The 21,040-nt window shown below is 56.5% G+C and overlaps 1 long non-coding RNA gene across 1 annotated transcript; it reads left to right on the top strand.

Moving 5' to 3' along the window:
- The first annotated feature begins 5,441 nt into the window (after positions 1 to 5,441).
- Positions 5,442 to 10,208, top strand: LOC135420377 (uncharacterized). The gene is made up of 3 exons (XR_010433499.1): positions 5,442 to 6,209; positions 8,551 to 8,796; positions 8,900 to 10,208. It is a non-coding gene; the product is annotated as an uncharacterized LOC135420377 (long non-coding RNA).
- Positions 10,209 to 21,040: the final 10,832 nt, after the last annotated feature.

Genomic DNA, 21,040 nt, shown 5'->3' with positions numbered 1-21,040 from the left:
GCCCTGCAGCTCGAGGGGCTCAACCCAACCAAAATCCCCAGCAAAACCCACACAGGAGGCAAGTGGTGACAACTGTCAGCGTGGCAGGGAGGAGACACACACAAGTGACCACCACACCAGAGGGAAACGGACACAATGCCGGTGCTGCCGGGTCCTCAATCGCTCCTTAACTGCCTCCAAATCAAGTCAGCAATTACGGGATCATCACTTGATAAATGGTACGAAAAGATGCGTTTGTGAATCATTGCACCCCGGCTGGGTAAGAACACTGCTGGTGCTGTATTTGGGAGCAATTACTCTCCCCGAGCATGTGAATCATTAGGTATAATTACCCTAATAAATAAAAGGAAGATAACTCCAGTCTGTAGCCTAATCTAGAACAAGCGATTTTCGAGGAGAGCTGTGTGAAGGAAAACCAGGAGCACGAAGCAGAGGGAAAGCAGGAAGAGGAGAGCTTCAAAACCTGGTTTCAACCTGATGTTAATCCTTCCCGTGGCAACCAAAACCAGCTGGCAGCAATGGAGTCTCTCCCACAGGTCCCTGCTGGAGTTTGGTGCTAGAGGATTTGCCCCAGAAGGCTCAGGTTTGGCTGAGACAGGGTTGTCCCTTCCCAAGGCAGCATCCCACTAGAGCATGACTTCTCTTGGCAAAAGTTTCCCTGCCACAAAAGTGCAAAGAGGTTAAATAAATAAATAAATAAAGATTTATTTTGGGGGTCATGGGGGCAAGAGTTACTTGAGTCTAATGAAACCATTTCGCTTTTCTCCTGGGAAACACTGGAATAAAAAAAATACTCTAAACCCACCCCACTCAAAGTTGACATTTTGAAACGAAGCAGCAATTTTCTTCTCCACTTAAAATGTCATCACAGACTTTTGCTGTAAAAAAAAGCATCATTCCCTGAGTGACATTTTAAGGGGAAATGTTGACTTAAAACCAGAAGGAAACCCCCAACCCATGCAATGAAATGTTTCGAGCTGCAGTGAAACTCCTTGCAGGGAAATCAGTATTTTTGCAGAAAGAAAAATACAACTACACATATTTAGTGGATTGAATTTCCCATGGGGCAAATCCACCCTCAAGGAAAAGGATGGAGCGGCATCACTGCCCTGTTCCAGAGGAAACAGCATCCCCAGTGCTGGGCAAGTTTTCTCAAAAGCCCCGCAAAGCAAAAAATTGGCTGTAGAGGCTGGGTTTGTCCTACCAGGTGGTGCTGGCTCTGTCCTGTCCCTGCAAGATGCCAACACAGGAGCTGCTCCTGCCCAGCCCAGTGGTGAGGAAGATGCTGAGGCCAAGGGGTGCTGGCGTCAGGGTGGGGAGCCCTGATAAGCAATAGCAGGGTTTATTCCACAGCCTCTGTGAGGAGAAATGTGATTTAGTTTGTGACTCGTGGGAATCCCACTTGTTCCCCAGGGGGAAAAGAGTGTTGTGGCTCGTCCCTTTTCTGCTTGCAAGAGGGGCTGGGCTCTGCCTAGAGATGCTCCATGAGGTCCAGCTGGGCCTTGCTGTGCTGCCTCTGCCTGGGGCTCTCCTGTTGGGTGGGGTTTGACCAGGAACAATCTGTGCTTGGGCTCTCCCAGGGGCCACAGTTATTGCTGCCTGGGTTTTGGTTTTTTTAATAACCTGTAATATGAGAAGCCTACCCGGGAGAGCAGAGGGATTATTGGCAAATATCACTTCCCATTTGCCAGGCTTTGAGGGGCTTTAGCCACGTGAATTAGCTGGGAGCAGAGAGAGGGACACAAACCACCGGGCTGGGACAGACCAGAGCTGAGTCCTTTTAAGACAGGGCTGCATGGAAATCTTGCAGACAAGTATCCTCCAGCCTCCAAAGGAGAGGGCCAGGTGGGAAGGGCTGTGGAATCCTAATTAGCTTTTTGATATTAATGAATTGGCACTGAAGCAAACAAGCCAGCAACGGTGGCTGGCACAGCTCCTGCTGCCACCTCCCAGTCCTGGCACTGGGCTATCCACACAAGGGGGCTTGGTGGCACAGCCCCTGGGGTGGGGCACAGCCAGGGACACGGGGACCCAAAGAAATGGGGTAGGAGGGGTGGTGACAGAAACTGCCTAGGGACAATGGCATTGGGAGGATGCAAAGCATCCAGGATGTGAGGGCACACAGCAGGACATGCTACAGTTCTGGTCACCATCACCACAGCTGACACCAGGAGATGCCACCACTGGCACAGGGCCACTCACCTCTCCAGGGCTTTCTGCAAGGCCAAGACTGAGTCACTTCATGCTCTGCAGCCCAGGGATGGGGCACTGCATCACCAGCTATGCCAACAGGTGTCTGCTGGCTTAAATACCTAAAATCCAGCAGCTGGAGACACAAGGTGTGTAAATAAGTCCTTACACCCAGCAGTCAAGCCCAAAGGAGCCACAGAGGTGCAGAGCCAGGGCCCCATGTCAGGGGTGCTGAGGACTTTCTGCAGTATTAGTGAGCACTATTAGTTATTAAACGCTGCTAGACAGAGAGGGGAAGGAGCTTCCCTCTCACCCAGGAACAGCCATTGACCAGCTTCTCGTCTCCAAGGCTAATGCCTGCTCAAGGGAGTGAAGGAGCTCCCCAGACATCACCTCTAGCACCCTCAGAGCCCAGCAGCTGCTGGATGCACAACCCAGACACAGCCCATCACTAGCAGAGAGCATCCAAAGAGCGGGAAAACCCTGGCCCAGCAGCTACAGGAAAAGCCCTGTGGAAAGCCAGAGCTCAGGGTGATACCAAAAGCAAGGAACACCAGCAATTCTGTGCAGCTCACCTCGGGCACAGCTCTTGAGTGCAGCTCACTTCCCACTTGCCTTTACCAGCATCTCCAGCAACATGCCCAGTCTAGGAGAACACAAGTCTTACCCCAACACTTGACTAACTGAGCTTTACCCACCAAACATACAAACTACACACCACACCCTCCCCTCAGACGCTTTAACCTCTTATAAACCCTCCTGGAAAGGCAGGAGTCACTGTGTGCTGTGCTGAGCCACCAGAAGTTGATTAAGCCCTAATTAATTGCATTAAGGTCAGCCAATGTACTCTGTTAAGGAAGAAAGCCAATAATTAAACTCCACGTGGGGCGTGCTTCTGCCATCAGCTCCCCGGGCTGCAGCAGCAGCGTCAGGCTCGGCGGGGTCACAGCCAGCGCCACTCGCCAGCACATGGCGGTGGCAATCGGGGAAATAATTAAGTGCCGGGCATAAAACCATCAGCGCTTTAGCGGCCAGGTGACAAACCCCACCCAGTGTGGCTGTCAGCAGCGGGAGAGCTCGAGGTGGAGGGGACCGCGGGGGGACACCGGCTGCATGGAAAGCATCCTGCACTCTGAGGAGGATGCGACCATGTCCAGCCAGGCTAAGCCATTTTCCCGGTGGTGCCAGAGCAAGGAGGGCGGTGGGGGCTGGAGCGGGTCCCTGTCGAGGGAGGGAAACCCTGCGGGTGCCGACAATAGGGTTTTGTGTAGACCAGACAAGAGCACCTGCCCTGGCGCTGGGAGCCGGCCAGGAGCACCATATGGAGGGGACTTGCCCCTCGCTGTAGCGGTGCCGTCTCGGCATGGGGCCAGTCTGGACCAAGAAGCAGCCCTTGGCATGTAGAGGAGCCCGTGAGCCATGTGGGATGGGGCCATGCGAACCCATTACCACTCCAGCCTGGAAACGCAACTTCCAGGCACAGAGGTGATGGGTACAGGGTGGGTACGAGTGTCATGTTGTTCCTGGCCACTCCAGCCCCAGGTGCTATATGTCCTGAGAAGGTGAGGGTGCTGCAGGGGAGCTCCGGTGAAAACTCAGCCCCGAGGCAAAACGTTGTCTCTCCCTGGGGCTTTGCAGCAGGGCAGGGAATGACGGGGCAGCACAAGGGGTGAGGAGCGGGGTCCCGTGGCTCCTGGGGAAGGGAAGGAACACAGGGCGTTTGGGGCTCTGCCCAGTCAATCCCTCCCCACAGCAAGCTCATTTAAGGCTTTTCTTTGCTCCCAGCTGAAAAAATAAAGGCCAAGGTAATCTGCCTGCCTGTCCCTCTTTGTCTCGGGGATAATAGCAGCCAGCGCAGTGTGGAGCCCCCCAGGGCTTTGCAGATTACAGCTTTCAGAGATGTCTACAGTGACTGCCTGGACAAAAACGAGAGGTGGTGGAGCAGAGCAGGACGAAGGGGACCTCACAAGGTCACCCTGTCCCTGCCTGCCTAACTACATCTCTCCTTCCCCTGCCACTGGACAGGCCGGTGATGGGATGGTGGCCAGGAGATGGGATGGTAGCAGAGTGCTCCCTCTCGGCCTCCCAGCTCCAAAGGCTGACCTCACTGAGGGCAGAGTTATGACTATCATGGCAGCTTTTTGCTTGATAATTTACACTTTGAGTATTCTGGTAATTACACATCTGATGCAGGGAGGGGAGGAAATAGAGACAAAACCATGTAACCCACCACAGTAACCACAACAGTGTGAGCTGCTGCTCCCGTACTCACAATGAATTCTTTGCAAGCCACCTACAAACCTGAAATGACTGGCTGGAAACACGTGGGAATCACTGTACAGGGCTGAGCTGCAGCTGGCTTTTCAATAACTCACAGGGTCAAGACATGGGAGGAAAAATCCCAAACCAATTCCCCCATTTCCCATGAGTTTTTTCTAGCAGGAGGCGTCCCAGCCCCGGCAACGAATATCCGCTCAGGAATGTCGTATGTCTAAAAGCACACACACACACACACACACACACACACACACACACACACACGAAAAGGGGAGGTGGGAGGAAACCCTATGCCCGGCCTTCTTTCCCCGTGGCCGAGTTCAAACGGCTTCGAGAGGGCAGGCAGGGGCTCGCAGCACTTGTGCTGACGCTCAGCAGCGCAGAGGCAGGCGGAGGGCAGAGCGGAGGAGGACGCCATCCCTTGTGCATCCCCGTCCCCGGCTCTGTCGCTGCTGTGGATGCCCACGCCAGCCCCAGGATGCGGCCAGGCTCTGGCTCCTGATGGTCCCCTGCTCGCCCTCCGTCCCTCCCGTCACCGCACACGTCATTCCTCCAAACACAGCCCATGGATCTGGCGCGCGGTGCCAACGCCAGTGAGCCGGGGGGCCCGGCCAGCGCACCCCAGGGGGCTCGGTGCCCTCACATTCTGCTCCCGCTCCGCCCGGGTTTGTTTAGTTGATCAAAACCATCAGGTGCTCGAACCCACAACAGCATCCTCTAAAAAAAACTTCCTGGGGACAAGGCATCTGTGTGAGTGTTTTGTAAACCCCGGTGTGTGCACACCCCCCAAAACACTCCGCGTGCCCTCTGCGTGCCAGCATCACCTCTGTCCTGCCTTTTAGAGCCAACCTGGAGATGGAGAAGGAACCAGGCAGAGCAAAGTGGAGATGGAGACACAAGACAATAAATCCATGGCCAAACCCATGGTCCTCGACAGCCCAGCTCTGGGCTCGGCAGACCCCATCACTGCTCTGCCACCCCCGGGGTGCCCACACCTTCCCCTGGGCACCTCATCCCCTGGGGGCAGCACCCACGCCGGCTGCCGCCCGGGGTGATCCACAGCATCCCACTGAAATTCTAGCTCCGGCCTCCGTAGCAGATGGAGATAAGGACAAAACTACTCCCTCGCTCATAAACAAGGGGCCAGATTCTGCCGCCAGCATCCGGCAGGCAATACCCGAGCCAGCGAGGCCAAATGCAGCCACAAAGCAGCTCCGATCGCCACCAGCATCCGGCAGCCTGCCCGCGGTACGGGGAGCGGGGAGCACAGATCAGCCCCGGCTTCTCCTTTTACCTGGGGCCGGTGTGAACCCCGGCAGCGCAGGAGGAGCGACGCGGAGCAAAGGCGGCTCGGGGAAATGGGATCCCCTCCTGGGGCCAGTATCAAAGGCACATGCAAAAGGGAAAATAAAAGACCGACTTCCCCCACCCCCCCCCCGTCCCTCGTCCCCGTCCCTGCTGCAAACAAAGGCAAACCTGGGCATAGCAGTGCACATGTGAAACACAAGCCCCCTGAGACCCCAGGCCAGCTGAGAGCCCTCCGGCCCCATGGGACCCCCGGGGACCAGCGCCATGCACAGACTTGAGTGACAGAGATGCCCAAACCGAGACACGGGGCCCATGATGAAAACCAGGAGAAAAACCCACCCTGGGGAAAGCAGCGCCGGGGAGGTACCTGTGCCAGACCGCCAGTGCACCCCAACCGTGGCCATCCCAACACCGCCCTGCCTGGGAGGTGACAGGTATTTATTGGGGCTCGCGGCTGTCCCCCCGCGCTGGGGACAGCGGCTGGAGGGCGGCTGGGGCTGCCATTGGCTCCCGCGCCACCCGGGCAGCATCGCTCTCCAGGGGCTCGCTCTGCCAGGGCCAACTTTACAAGGGAAGCAATTATTTCTTTTTTTTTTTTTTTTTTTTTTTTTCCCAGCTGAAACAAAGACGAGGGCTCGAGCGAGCAAGAGCACGGATGAGAAAACAGGCGAGGGGGGGCGGAGGGAGAGTGGGCTGGAAAAAAAAGCCCACACAAACCCACGGATCTTGAAACAAGAGGGAAGGATAAAAAAGAAACCGGAGGCTGCAGAGGTAGACGTGGAGATGGGAGGGTGAAAAATTGCAGAGGGAAGAGGCGGCAGCCGGGAGCGGAGTGGGGAGCTCAACCGTGTCACATGTATCGCACCCCCGGGGAGCCACTGGCCACCCCGACAGCCCTCCGAGGCCACCCGGGACGATGCAGTGACCCCACAGAGAGTCAATCTCTGGTGGGCCGGGGCTGTGCGGGGACAGGGGCGTGTAGGGAAGACAAGGACTCGGTCCCCCAGGACATGACTCCTGCCTCCCAGGGTGTCTCCCACTCGAGTGGGATCTCTCCCAGGTCCCCTCATCCCCATCACGGTGGCCAGAGCAGTGATCGCTGGGGACGTGGGGGGCCACAGCGAGCGGCCGAGGGGACCCCCGAGGTTTTGCTCCCCAGGATCCACCTGCCGTCAGGCACCCGGCGCCCGACCCACGCCCACGCCAGCCCCCGGCATCCCCCGACCTCGCTCTCCGGGGGCACCCGAGAAACACCGTCACCCCGAGCCGTCCCCAGGACCACCGATCCTCCATCTCGGAGCCATTCCACCCGGGCCGGCCAGGCAGCCGCCTCCCTCCCCGCTGCTCCTGGCAGGATCCAACCCCGGCTCCGGCCCAGCGCCACCGGGCAGCGGCGGGGAGTGGGGCCACCTCCGCGCCGGGCTCCGCCGCTCCCATCCCCGGGGCCGGTACCGGGCAGGACCCGGCCCCGCTCCCCGCCGGTCCAGTCGAGCCGAGCCGAGCCGAGCCGGGCGCGCCCGCCCCGCCGCCTGCTCCTGCCCCACACCGAGCTCCCATCGACCGGCCGCGCTGCCGGTGTCGGTCCTACCTGCGCGGCGCCGCCGTCCCCGTCTGCAGCCGCCGCCGACTCGCGCTGCCGCGGGGGCGGGCAGCGGGAAGGGGGGGGCGAGCGCCCCCTCCCCGCCCCCGGCCCTGCCCGGCACCGGCCCCCAGCCCGGCCGGGGCTCCCCGCCCCCTCTGCAGCCTCCCCCCGGCCCCCTCGCCCCCTCCGCACAGTCCGACATCCCCCCCGGAACCCCTCACTCCCAAGGCTGCTCTAGGCACAGGGGGAGCCCAGCCCGGGATGGGGGCACAGCCCGGTATGGAGGGACACAGGGGGAGCGCAGCCTGGGACAGGGAGATGGACCAAAGCATCTCAGCCAGGATGGGGCATCGTCACCAGCCTCTTTCCTGCTCACTGCCAGCTGAGCAGCGGCAGGGCCAGGGAGGGGGCTGCGACTGTCCCCACACACATGGCAGAGGGGTGCTGCAGATGCATCCCGCACTGGTGAGGCAGCCCTGGGAGCTGGGGTGCACTCATGTCCCCCAAACCACACTCATCTGAACTCCCCTCCATGTCCCCCAGCTGGGTACTGCCACCTCTGCTGGATGCTCCCAGGCAAGGTGGCTGTTTGCCACCCTTCCAGGTAATGCCAACTCAGAAAGGACACTGGGGCTGGTATTGCACCCCATCCACATAACACCTCCCCCTTTGATGCCTCACAACCAATTTGCCTCCCCCTTCGTCTGACCACTGAGCCCAAGGTGATGGAAAAGTCAGAGTCACAGATGGCACCCAGGCTTGGTCCTGTTCATGGTGTGCTGCTCACTACCAGCCCCATGGTGCTGCTGGCTGGAGCATGGCACAGGTGCCAGGCTTTGAGCCTTGATGGCAGAAGTAGCCCTGGAGCTTGCCCTGGAAGAGGATAGGGACTGGAGCGTGTGGCAGCTGTGTGTTACCAGCGTCAATCCCGCAGCCCGACTTCACACCTTCACACCCTGGGTTCACCCAGGCTCCCCTGCCTCTAGTGCCCACAGCCCCAGGCACTACCCATGCCATTTCTCTAGCATTAATAAAGCCATTAATTAATAGATTGGAGAGATGGCTCAGAAATGCCACTTTGCAAGCAAGCTGGAAGTGCCGCAATTCAGATCACAGTGATAAGTAGGTTCAAAAGGAGGCAGAAGATAAGTTAATGCCAGGGCCAGTGTTGAATACAGGCAATTCCACCCCAGGTCGCTTCTGGAGCCCCATGCAGACCGAGGACAGGCCCACAAAGAAAAACAGCGCGATAGATGAGCTGGGTTTCCCAGGAGAAAAGCCGGAGCGGGGAGCAGCGGAGCCCCGGCCGCCGCGCTGCACAGAGCCGTCTTTCATTACAAAGGGCCGGGAAGCGGCTCGGAGCTGCCAGCAGCACTGACACGATGCATGAGGGGATTTTTCAGGCTGATGCAGCAACAAAGGCAGTTAAATCTAGCCAGGTAAGAGGCTTTCGAGGTTAGCCGGCTGTTCCCACAGCAGAGGCTTTCTTTTCTTTTTTCCTTCTTTTTTTTTTTTTTCTCTCTTTCTCCCCTCTTTTTCTAGGGGGAATTATTTTTGTTAATCCGCATGTTGCTGCTCGTTGGGCGCTGGAGCATAAGTAAGCAGGTAAGCGGCACTTTCATCCCCAGCCTGGCTTCCCACCACGGCCAGGACTCCAGTGAGGGGCTTTGAGCCTCAAAGAGAAGGAGAGAGGCTGGGCCAAGGCAGCTGGAGCAGCGCTAAGCTCACAGCAGCTGGGAATTCCTTCTTTTTTTTGACTGAAGTGATGGCAGTGGGAAGCTACCTGGAGATGAGTGGCTTCCACAGCAAGCACCTGCTGCACTGCTGGAGTCTGGGTGCTGTAAGGTATCGTCGGGTGGTTCAGGGTGCTGGCATCCCCCTGGAGTCACCTGCTGCCTGGTCCCTCCTGGCTGGGCAGAGGGGTGCTGGGAGTGGGAAAGCCACCCATGACACTTGTATCCATCACTGCCAAGGAGCCCAGCACCCCTGTGTAGGGAGAGTTGGGTGCTGTGACCCTGTGGCAGGAGGACGCTCCCATTGCTGGCTCTGCAGGGAGCCCGTGTGGCTCAGGCATCTCAGTGGGACATTTTGGGGATGGACTAAGGATGAAGCTCAGACCCTGGAGCCTATTGGAGACCAGGAGGGTATTTTCAAAGGGATCTATGTTCCTGGAGACCTGTGTGCCAGCCCCAGTCCTCCCTAGGGACACACCCTGGGCCAGGTGGGCTTTGCCCTGGGCAGCTGCCTTCCCGCAGTCTGGCTGAGTGGAGGATGCACCAGTGGCTCATGGCTGAACACCTTCTCCCAGCACTGCATCAGCAGGTGGGGTGTGACACGACCCCAGAGGCTGCAATGAGCCGTGCTGGCACAGGCAGTGCCAGCTCAGTGAGCTGTGCTGCCATGAAGGGACCCGTGGCCCCTCGCCACGCTGGGGTTGTGGCTGTGACAAGATGGCCACAACTCCTCTCCCTGATGGAGCCTGTCATCTGGTCCTTCTTCTGGTGGCAGCTCCTCAGACATCACCCTGCTGAGCCTGGGAGACCCTGCATTGATCCAGCTGGTGCAGTGGTGTGGTAGCACAGGCTCCATCCGTCCTCTGATGATGCCTTTGCACCACCCCAGGCCACGTGCATGACAGTGCTGGCTGCTCTCTGCAGTGCATGCTCACACCCTGCTCTGGTTAACAGTGCAGCCACACCGAGCTGCCCAGCACCCTGCCTGGGGGCCTGAGCCCTGCCTCGGTGTGGGCGAAGGCAACCGAGGATCCCTCTTCCTCCACATCCTCCTTCTCCTCTCCCCCTGCCCAGTCGGCATCCGCTGCTACAACAAGATTAAACCAATTGCACCGTTATTTGTTTCATATTTAATAAGGGCTTGAGGAGCAGATCTCCCAGCAAGCCCCTGCTATCAATCAAACCCGCACAGAGTCCCCCTTTGAGCCCGCCTTTCCAAGAAGAAAGAAAACAAAATTGGTCTAATTTATTATTCATTTGTTCATTAAGTCTGTATTAACCAGATATATTATAAAGGAAAACAGGATTGCGCCTTTTGATCAGTGAACTCTCTGCTCATGAATATCCATGAGGCTCTCCTCTATCCCAGCACCTCTCCCGTGTGAGGAGTGAGAGGATGGAGGGTGTCAATGGTGGGTGCCAGCACAGGGCTGTGTCCTGGCACACCGCAGGGCTGGGAAGCTGCTCTCAGGTCTCCCTCCTTCCACGGTGTTGGGGATCAGCTGTCCCATCCCATGGCACTCCAGAGCTCAGACCACTCATGGCTGCCCACGGCTGGAAGGCGGAGGCCGAGCCCTGCTGGGTGCAGGGGGCTGTGGGGACATGCTATGGGGCACTGGGGCGATGGGCTCCCCTCCTGCCTGCCTGGGGCTGAGCAGAAGCCGAGCAGGTGGTGTTTCTGCGGCGTGAAAAAGCAGCATATGTCCCTGGTTCCCTGGCGTGTGGCGGCAGGCGGCAATGCCCGTGACTCCCCCCGATGCTGTGGGGAGGCAGAGAGGGACCCCAAGGTGCCAGTGATGCCCTGCAGGACCACCACGGGACCAGGGCAGCATGTCCTCCTGCTCCCTGGGCCATCCTCCATGAGCCCCTTGGTCCATCCCCGGGAGGATGGGCCAGGGCAGGATAAGGGCCCCGGGATGCTCTTGTAGGGACTGGCTGGCACCAGGTCATAGCTCATGGTGACGTGCACCTGAGCGAGTGAGCAGCATCTCAGGCAGCAGCAGGGCTCCTGGAAAGCCACATCCCAGCCCAGCAGCGTGGTAGATCCCAGCCGTGCCCAGGAGCTGCTGCTCCCTGCAGCAGCAACGGGTGTACACGGAGAGATGCCAGATCCGCATGGGTGTCCATGCACCCATGCAGTCCAGCCAGACCTGAAAATAGGTTGGTTTAAAAAATGCATCACTTTGAAGTTATGTAAATTAAAGGCAGCAGCAAACAGCATGCTGGCAAAAGGGTTTCCAATTTTTTTTTTTTCCTCCTTGCCAGCTTCCTCCAGTTAAAATTGGGTTGCAATTCATTAATAAAGGAACAGTTGTACTGAGTAAGCTCCCGTGCTTAAATCAGGACAGAGAAGCGTAATTAACCCAGCTCCAGTCTGATGTGATGGAAGAGGAAAATGCTCTTCTGTTTTGGTCCCTTCTCTTAAAAGCCCGCTGCGTTCTCCCGGCCTCTTGGGAATGGAGCCGAGCTTCTTATTTAAAAATGAAGCTCGCAGCCTGACGGAGCGGGTTCATGTATATATATATAAAAGCTGTCACGATGATATTTTATTCATACCCCTCTTCCCCTTCCCTTTGCTTGGAAAATCCAGGAGCAGCCAGCAGGCAGTGTGGAGAGAGAGAAAGCAAGAATCCCCTTTTAAAAGTAAATTACAGATGCAAGTCACATTAGCTGGAGCCCCACGAGGCGGCAGATTCCCGAGTACCAGGGCTGGCACCAGCAGCTTGGCCAGTCCAGACCTGGCACACCAGCTTCCCACTCCAAATGCCACCCACCAGGGAGCAGGAGGGGACAGGCAGGGGATGGCACTGGGTTTATGCCACTGATTTGTACAAGCTGAAGATGTGGCCTCACTCCTCTAACTGGAGCTACCACCTGAATTACAGCCTAATTACAGACAGGGCCATGAGGAGCTCCTGCTGGTGACTCCCATGGGTGGGATTCAGCCTGTTGTCCCCAGCTTGTGGTGAGAGGATTCCTTCTCCACCATTATTTCTGGGGATGAATTTGCCACCTTTCCCTGCAGCAGTTTGTCTGGATGAGCTAGTGCTGTCCGGCCACCGTCGAGCTGGCACGTGGCTCTGCATGTTGATGGAGCATCCCTGCTGCTCAGCACTGCTCTGCCTGGCCGTGCTCCCCCTTCCTCCACTGCTGCTTCCTCACCCCCTGTAAAAATAGCCAGCTGGTTGTGTGGGAAGGCAGACTATTTTGACTGGTCTTGGGGTGAGGAAGAGATGCCCACAATAAGGGTGTTGGATTTGCTGTGTGGGGCAGAGGGTCCTGTGAGGCAGAGCAGGACAACGTGGTCCATTGAAACTGGGAATGCTGCAGGAAGGTTGTGGCATGCTGTGAGAGACAGATGCTGAATTCCTCATGGGACCCATCAGCATCTCCTCTGCCCCTGCTGGAACCACGCTGGTCCCTGTGTCACCTGGGGTGAGCTGGGGTGAACACAGCCAGTCAGGACCAGTGCTGTGCAGGAGCATCCCCACGATGGGGACAAGCAGGCCTGAGATAAGGACATGCAGAAGGACCTCTGCAATGAGGACATGCAGGAGCACCCCATGACAGAGATGTGCAGCAGCCCTGTGGGGCTGCCCCATTCCCCCTGTGGCTTCCTGAAGGACTTTGCCCTAAGCATGGAGCTGGAGCAGGGGTGGCACTGCTGCGTGGCACCATGGCTCCCACCCACTCAAGGACCTCCATATTTCTTTTGCTTCCCTGTGTCCTGTGCCTCTCCATGTCCACACCCTGTAGCCCTGTCCCATGGGGTTTTGAGGCTGCACTAGTTTTACTAGTTGGGTTGGCTCTCAGAGCACAGGGATGCTGGACCCTGCCATGAACCCATTGCACACCCTGCGAGCATCACTGGGGTTCATCCTCCCCTGCCGCACACCAGTGAGCCTGGAAATCCTTAGTGGGACAAACTGGGACCCCGGGGCAGGAGGAGATGTGAGTGATGCCAGCCAGCCCTTTTGTAGCAAAGATGCTTCTGGTGAGGAGGGAAAAAAAAAGAAATCAGTGTTTGTTTCTTTCAGGGAAGATTGCTCTCTGCGTGCTCCTTGTATTTAGTTATTATTAAAGGGTTGTTTTGCTGTCAGTGAAAGCCTGCAATTACGGGCTCTCTCTCTTTTTTTTTCTGGCTGTCACTACTATTCCCCATGAAAGCATTGCCCACAGTTTTAGCATTTCTGCATTTCAATGTAAAGAAAAAAATTTTTTAAGATTTGGGCTGACACTTTCCATGTGCACACGGCTGGTTTCAAAATCCTCTGATTGTTTCCACCCCCCCAAAAAAACCCTCATCATTCTGGGGGCTCAGACCAGAGCAGGATGCAGCTGTGCACTAGAAGAGGCTCATTGGTCCTTGCCTTCTTGCTTGCTCGAGCCGTATCCAGGCAAAAAGCTCACAGGAATCCCACCGATGCCAGTGCTGTGGTTGGGAAGCCAAAACCACCTCACAACCTGCTCCCGTAAGTGCTGCTAGGGAAAAATATGCTGTTTTCACTGAAGATCCTTATAAATTTCCCTTGGTCAAATAATTAACAACTGATGGATAAAAACACACTCCGTGCCCTGCATCTGTCCGTGGCACCTCCGCGTTGTGCCTCGCACGCCATAAGTCCCTTCCCTGGCCCCGTGCAGTGTGGGACAGCCCCAGCCAGAACCAGCACCCCTGCAGAGCCAGGGATTCAGCAGATGGGGCAGACCTGGCTCCACTGGACCCTGAATCCTCAACATTCCTAGAGGAATTCCCCCAAAGTTCATGGGGACGCATCTCCTCTCTCCGAACCCTCTTCCCCGGCTGCATCACCGCTAATCTAATGTGGCTAATTTTAAATGAAGCTGCCCTCCCTTGACATGCATCTCCCCGTGGCATTGAAATTAAATGTAGGCTGTAATTTGGCATTTGAGAAGCGAAAGGGATGGTGGCCCTAAGGGAAAAGATAACAGCTTGGCTGTTTGTGTTAAATAGCTGTCTGCGAGCTTCAAACTGCAGCCGGAGATTCAGCTCACTGCGGGCAGGCTGCCAGCCGCTGGCCTGCTTTTTGGCTACAGCTCCTCCGCAGCAGGAAGCTTGGAGGGGGGATCTGAGCCCTGACCCCCCCCCTGCACCTCATGGGGCATCTGCTTGTTCCCCCACCCTCAGTGGCTCCTGTTAAAACTGTCTGGTGGGCTCCTTCCTCCAGCTCCATGGGGCACGGCCACCAGGCAAACACCCGGGATGGATGCACAGCCATGGAGAAGGAGCAGCACGGTCCTTCGGGGCATCCTGAACCTGGCATGGGGCAGCACGGCCTGGCAGGGACATCCCAATCGCATGTTGCACCTTGCAGGCTGGTGGCAGTCCATCAGGGACATCCCTGCCAAACACTGAGCCAGTGTGGATTTGCAGCTGGTGACGCTGGGATTTGGCCTCAGCATGGCACAGAGGTCTCTAGATTGGCTCCAGCCCCCAGCTCTCCTTGTGGGGGAAGGCTGCCTGGCACCTGAGGACTTAGCTTTAAATAAAACTTCGCTTCGCTCAAATCAAATGTTTCTCTTGGCCTGAAACAAACATAATTTTAATTTCAAGCTCACTTTTTTTATATTTTAATGGATGTTGTTAATAAAAGGGAGACTTTGAGATAGTAATTTCCAGCAGCAGAACATGCCTGTTTTGGGGGCAGTTTGTTTTAAACTGGAGAAATTTACCAAGGCAATTGGAATTTTCCTGGGCTCCCAGGTTGCCCCCAAATCACCTTTGCAGGGGACACTGGGGCAGGCAGGGGATGGAAAAGAGGCAGATGTCCCCAAGGCCGGGTCCTGCTGCAACCCAGGGATGGGGCTCCACGATGGGATGGTTACCTGAGGCACCCCACAGCCCCTCAACCTTCACGGGAGACCCAGCCCACCCACCTCCATCCCTCTGCCCTCCTCTTCCTCGCCTGCATCCAGCTGCCATTTCCCAGGAGCAGCTAGTCCCTCCCAGCCCTTTGTACCGCTTTTCTCCATCCTCCCCTTTGTTTAGCATTTTAATTATTTTAATTACCTTGTTTGCCAGCTTATCGCGGCGCTCAAACCCATCTGTGTGCGCGGGAGCAGACACAGACTTTTATCTGCAGCCCGCCGTCAGCCCCATTAGCATTTTTTGCTCCGGCGTTTGGTGGAGGAAAGGAGAAATTAGCATTTCTGCCTGGGCCAGTGGGGCTGGCACCACCACCGTCCCTCGCCTTGCAGGGTCACTTCATTCTTCCCAGAAGAATGGGACTAATTTATCTCTCACCCGCCTTGTATCCATTTCAAATGAGAGATTAATAAAATAACAATGATAAAGCCCAAGCAGGGGCGATGCCTGAGCCCTGCCGTGGGGTTTTCCCTCCCCAGGGAGGTGGCGGTGTCCAGGTGAGGTGGATGCTGTTCCCAGGGCGAACTCTTGGGTCGCCAGGAGCAAAGTGCCTTTGGGGGAAAAAAAAAAAAAAGCTTCCTTCTGTTGAATTTAGACGTCAAAATGCTGCTTGGAGGGGAAGGTGGGGGTCAAAGGCAGGGATCCTGATGGTGAGTAGGAGGGGATGAGAACAGGGGCTGGGGGCTTCAGCCTGTGGTTAAAACAGCCACGTTACTGCAGTGGCAAGTGCGTTTCAGGTGGGCTGCATGGCTGGAGCCCCCCGCTCTCCTTTAGGGACAAATGACAGATTTCACTGCTGGAAACGCTTTTACAGCATCCTCTTAGCACTACTTAAATGCCTCTCCCAAAGAGACCCAACCACCAATAAATCTGTATCAGCTCACCTTCAAATGCACTTTGGTGCCCTATTTTCTCTCCACAACAACAAATTAACAGTCCCAGTTTTGGGAATGGCTGCCAGCCGCCCCAGCAGGGCTCCCCTGAGTGACCCAAGACCGCTTTTCCTATATCAAAACGTTGCTATAATTGTGCCGTGAGCTCCACCTGGAGACCTGCCCATGGAGGGGGGGTGTAGTGAGGGCAAGGCCGGGTGAGCAGCAATCCCTCAGGGAAGGTTGGGGTGACAGGTGGTTCGTGGGTACCCAGCTGTGCCGTGGTGTGAGTAGGGTGGAAAACATCCCATGGAGTGGGGCTGGAGATCCAGGAGCTCCACCTAAGATGGGACATCTGTAGGGACAGGACATCCACTGGGACAGGACACCTCATGGGGAAAGAATACCCCATGGGGATGAGATGTTCCATGGGAACAGAAAACCTTTTGGAGAGAGGAAATGCATCCATGTGAGGATAACCCTTGGGGACAGGATATTTCTTTAGCACAGGACCCAATTCAGGATAGGATGTTCCTTGGGGATAGGACCCCTGTCCAGGACAGCCCTCAGGGACAGGATCCGCCTTTCCAGGAAAGGAATGCCCCTTTGGGACAAGATTCCCTTCGAGGATGTGATGCCCCCAGGGGACAGGAATCCCCTCAGGGACAGGATGCCACTTGGGGACAGGCCAGCCTCTTTGCTGCCAGGGTAGCAGCGGCAAGGACCATCAAGAGCCCCCCTCCACTCCCATTACCTGCTTCTAAACCTTTCTTTAAACACTCAACACACTTCAATATGTGAATAAAGGGTTTTGCACTTCTGATTCGAGTCATTGGGGAGAGTGGAGTCAATTAACCAACTTTCAGAGCAGAAGAAATCTATCAAAAGCCTGCACACCTTTCCTTCACCCAGCAAAGTCCTCTAAGACCCAAGAAAGGCAATAAAGACCAATTTATTAGTCCCAAATCCATTAAGCAAATGAGTCAGAGATGCAAAAAGATCTGTCAGCCCAGAGAGGCTTGAGGAAGGCAGCAGGTGTATCCCAGGGGATGGGGTGTAGGGACAGTGGCCCTGCAGACACCACGGCTCTGCACTGCAGCCTGCCCTGGGAAAGCAACAGGACAGTGTTTTGCTGAGATTTGGGCTGCGAAACTTAATGAGGAGGAAATTAGGAAGAGAAACTTTACTGAAATAGCCATAGGAAATCATCCCACTGAAGCAATGGGATGAGGAGCGATGGAAGGTGGAGGGATCAAACTCAAAGGAAGGTAATAGCAGACATGGCACCATCCATTGAATCTGCTAGGGGGAGGAGGAGGAGGAGGAGAGAGAGGAGGAAGGAGTGCCTAACTGCCTTGGCACAGCCTGGTACCACTGGCTGGCAAGTGGTGACGTTGGTGGCATCGCAGGGCAGGTGAGAGAAGAGCACCAACCCCACTGTGTTCAGCCGTGCCATGGGAGAACAGCCACTCCCTTCACAAGCACATCATCAGCTCTCTGCTCCACTGCTGCTGGAAAGCACAGCAGATTCAATCCATAATTTACAGGAAGATCCATCTGGGGAGCAGCTTTGCAAGCCTGGGAGAACAGTGCTGCCCTCCTGGCTTGTGCTCTTCATTTAATTTAAAAAAAATCTTTACATCAAGGGATGGTATGAATAAGGGCTAGTGACAGGCGCCATCCCCTCCCTACCCTGTCACTGTCACCTATCTGGCTTGTCACAGCAGGTCCTTGCACCCTGTTTTAACTTTTCCAGGACACGGTTCAGAGGTGCTGGCTCCTGCATCTCTGACTCAGATGTTTGGGACATGCTTTCTTAGGAAGCCCCCAGAGATGCTGCAGCTATCAGGGCCAGGCTGAATGATGCTGGTTGCTGTGGAAACAGCGGGGCCGGATTCAGGGACCACAACATCCTCCCTGCACCCAGGACTAGCTCATCTCACCTAGTTTGCAGCTGGAGAGCATAGGCTGCAGGAGAATTGTTCCGGTGGCATTGGGCTGTTCCCATCCCCAGCCCACTCCAGTCCCATCTTACCCGGGGACTGATGGGGTTACCCCATCCCACTCTCCCTATGTCACACATGGGGTGTTTCCTTGCACAGGGATCCCTTGAACAGGAGACAATCCTTTGGATCTGGGCCACCACTTCTGCTCCAGCCACCTGAGGAGCTGGACCCAGCCATCCCACTGGGCACTGCATGGCACAGCCTGGCAGCTCCAGGCCACCATGTCCCAGGAAAGCCTTTTGCACCAGCACCAGAACTTCACCCACCCTATGCACCACTACAGGCACTCCTAAATGTCATCCAGACCTGAAGGAGGTGGGACACAGTGACAAGCCACCAGTCCTCCACAAGTATAGCCAAGTCCTGCCATCTGCCAGGCAGGTGCCACTGGGTGCCAGGCTCCCACCCATCCCAGGCTCATTCCCGCTCCGCTCATGGGCAGCTCAGCTCGTTAGGGATGCCGGGATGATAGAGTATCCTGCCAGAGCAGAGGAAGCCAGGTAAACCTCTCCATCCATCAGGGCCCCCACTTTGTGCCAAGCACATTAGGGGATAATTAAGTAAAAATAGGCCTTCCGACCAGTGTAGCTCATTAAGGGCTAATTAAGTTAATTAGTGCCAGGTGTGGATTGCAGCGCTTGCGCGTGTGGCTGTTGTTTGCTGTAATTGCATTTTCTCAGCAGCTTCCTTCGCCAGGCTGGAGCGCAGCCAACAAGGAAGGGATTCAGTGCCCGCTGTTGGTGCAACACGGGGAGGCTGATGGGCACCCAGCGATGGCACCGCACCAGGAGCAGTTAACCCTTCTCTCCCCATGGCCCCTCCCCAGGCAGCTCTTCCAGCCAGGATCTGGCTGTGGGGCAGCATTTGCTGCCCTTGCCCATCCCTCTTGGTGTGCTCCTCCTGCCTGCACAGGAGAACCTCGTCCCCAAAAGCAGCCATGAAGGCAGGGGACACCCACGGGCTTCACCTCCCCAGGACTCAGCACCAAGACTGAGACCTCTGAGGGTGTGTGAAGGAAATTATGGGCAGGGATGAAGCAGCAAAGACAGCTGAGTATACTGGTCACGTTTGTGCTGGCAAATGAAAGAGGAATGGTGGAGAAAACGGTGGGGAGGAAGAGAGAAAGGCGAGAAGAAAGCATGAGAAGGTGAGGAGACAGATGCCAGGCTCTGATCTCTGCTTTCCGCACCCGGGAGCAATTAGAGCTATTCTGCCTGTGCCCCGCGGAGACACTGGAGCGATGAAGATGTGACAAAGACCAGGCTATTTTTTGCTGAGGTTACTGTCACTAATAAATGGAAACTGTCCCTTGACACGTGTTCCTGCTCCTTCCAGCGTCTGGGTATTTGGCATCCTCCTCCAGGCGCATCCCTGCTGGTAGGAGCCTCAGTCAGAGCTGACCCACGCTCCCTCCAGAGAGGCAAGACTCATAAACAATTCCGTGACATACAGCTGACAGCCCGTGAGGGGATGGAGAGGCTGCACAGGCACTGGCAGCTTTTCCCCATCCCTCTCCCCATGCCATGAATCAGCCCCCACTGAGGTGGGAGCTGGGCAGAGAGCTCCATCCATAAGCTGGGATGGATGCTGGGGAGCACAGCCAGCATTCCAGGGGGCTGCCTAGCCCTATCCAGTGGAAAGTTACTGCTGCCTGCATCCCTGTGGCAAGTGGGATGGGGAGAAGGGGGCTGAAGGGGAAGCAGGAAGAGAGCTGGGTCCTTGCATCCCCGCCGTGATCTTTCAGTGCCAAGATAATTGCCTGCCGGTGACAGCTGAGGTCAGGCATGACAGATATCTTGGGAGGAGCTCCCGGCTCCAAGACCTCCCTGCAGCAACCCAGTTCAATACTGGTGTTGAGAGGTAATTTTCCCAATCTCCCCCAGTGAAGGCTCTCTCTGGGTGGATCTGGGTTCAGGTGATGATCCTTCCATCGTTCCTGCCTTCAAAGCGCACACAGCCCCATCAAACAGCCCCGCACAGAGATTGTGATCCCTAGGCAGGGATAGAGGGTAGTAGGGTACCAAGCCTGAAGCCCTGGAGCTCCCATGGGGTGTGGTGGGAGCACCCAAGCAGGAGCAGTGCCCACCCGGGGGTCAGTGGGGCACAGATCTTCCTCTCCCTGCTCCCTGCCACCCCATCTTGATGCACCAGGGATGCACAGAGCATCAGGCAGCCCCACTTCATCTGCTATGGGGAAGGGGCTGAGGAGAGGGTGTCCTGGGGGTGGCCAGGAAGCTGGTGGGCACGTCCTGGGGCTGGTAATTCATCCCTCCCTCCCTCTGCACTGGGCTCGCTGCAGCGGGATTTTGCTCACTCTGCTCCAGTGATGGGAATGGGGCAGGGCAGGAAAGCTGCATGTTGGGCATGGAGAGGCCAGGATGAGACCTGGAGGGTGATGCCACCACCTTGGCACCTGTGGGAGCGAGCACATGCCCAGGCAGGGAAGCAGGCAGGGAAGAAGGTAGGGAAGCAGGTAGGGAAGCAGGCAGGGAAGCAGGCAGGGGAGCAGGCAGACCAATCTCCAGGGCGGCTCTGCAGCACCCTTGGCTGCCCTCTCCTCGGTGCCGGGCACGAGGCTGACAGGATCATTACAGCCGCTATCTGGGCTCATGGGGCTCGTCCCTCTCCCTTTTGCCTTTTGCATAATGGATAGGCTGTGAGTAATGGGAAATGGCAGCCCAGCCGCGCTTGCTGGCAGCCCCTTAATGAAGAATATGGAAATCTCATCAGTCCAATCAGGCCAGCAAATGAAACTGCTTTCCCCCGACGATGTGAGCAGAAGGCTAACGACCCGCGTTCTCTGGCTCCATCCCTCTCCCAGGAAGCCCCCCCTTTCCCTTTCCATGTTGACAAGCGAGCTGTGAACTTCATTTTTTCTGGCAAGCAGATCCCGAGCTCATCTTCCTGGCCCCCCTTGCACAGGCTTCTCTCAGCAGGTATACCTGTCCTGAGCCTTCCTCTTGCTCCTCAAGGGCTTCACTCCACACCCATGGTGGTGTCAACAGCTGGGTAGCACCATCTGCAGGTGTCACCCATCCCTGGCTCCTGATCCTTCCTTGTGTCCTCCTGCTGTGCCTGAGCCTCCCAGCATCAGCTTTGCCACAGCTGCAGGTGCAAGTCTGTATCCCACGGGCAAATTCATAGCCCGTGGGGATGTGGGACACACGTGGTCCCCCAGCTGAAGT

Source organism: Pseudopipra pipra, chromosome 11 (genome assembly GCF_036250125.1).
Source record: "Pseudopipra pipra isolate bDixPip1 chromosome 11, bDixPip1.hap1, whole genome shotgun sequence".
Classification (NCBI taxonomy): domain Eukaryota; kingdom Metazoa; phylum Chordata; class Aves; order Passeriformes; family Pipridae; genus Pseudopipra; species Pseudopipra pipra.
The sequence above is the reverse complement of the archived record's forward strand: the minus strand, read 5'-3'. Positions and strand labels throughout refer to the sequence as shown.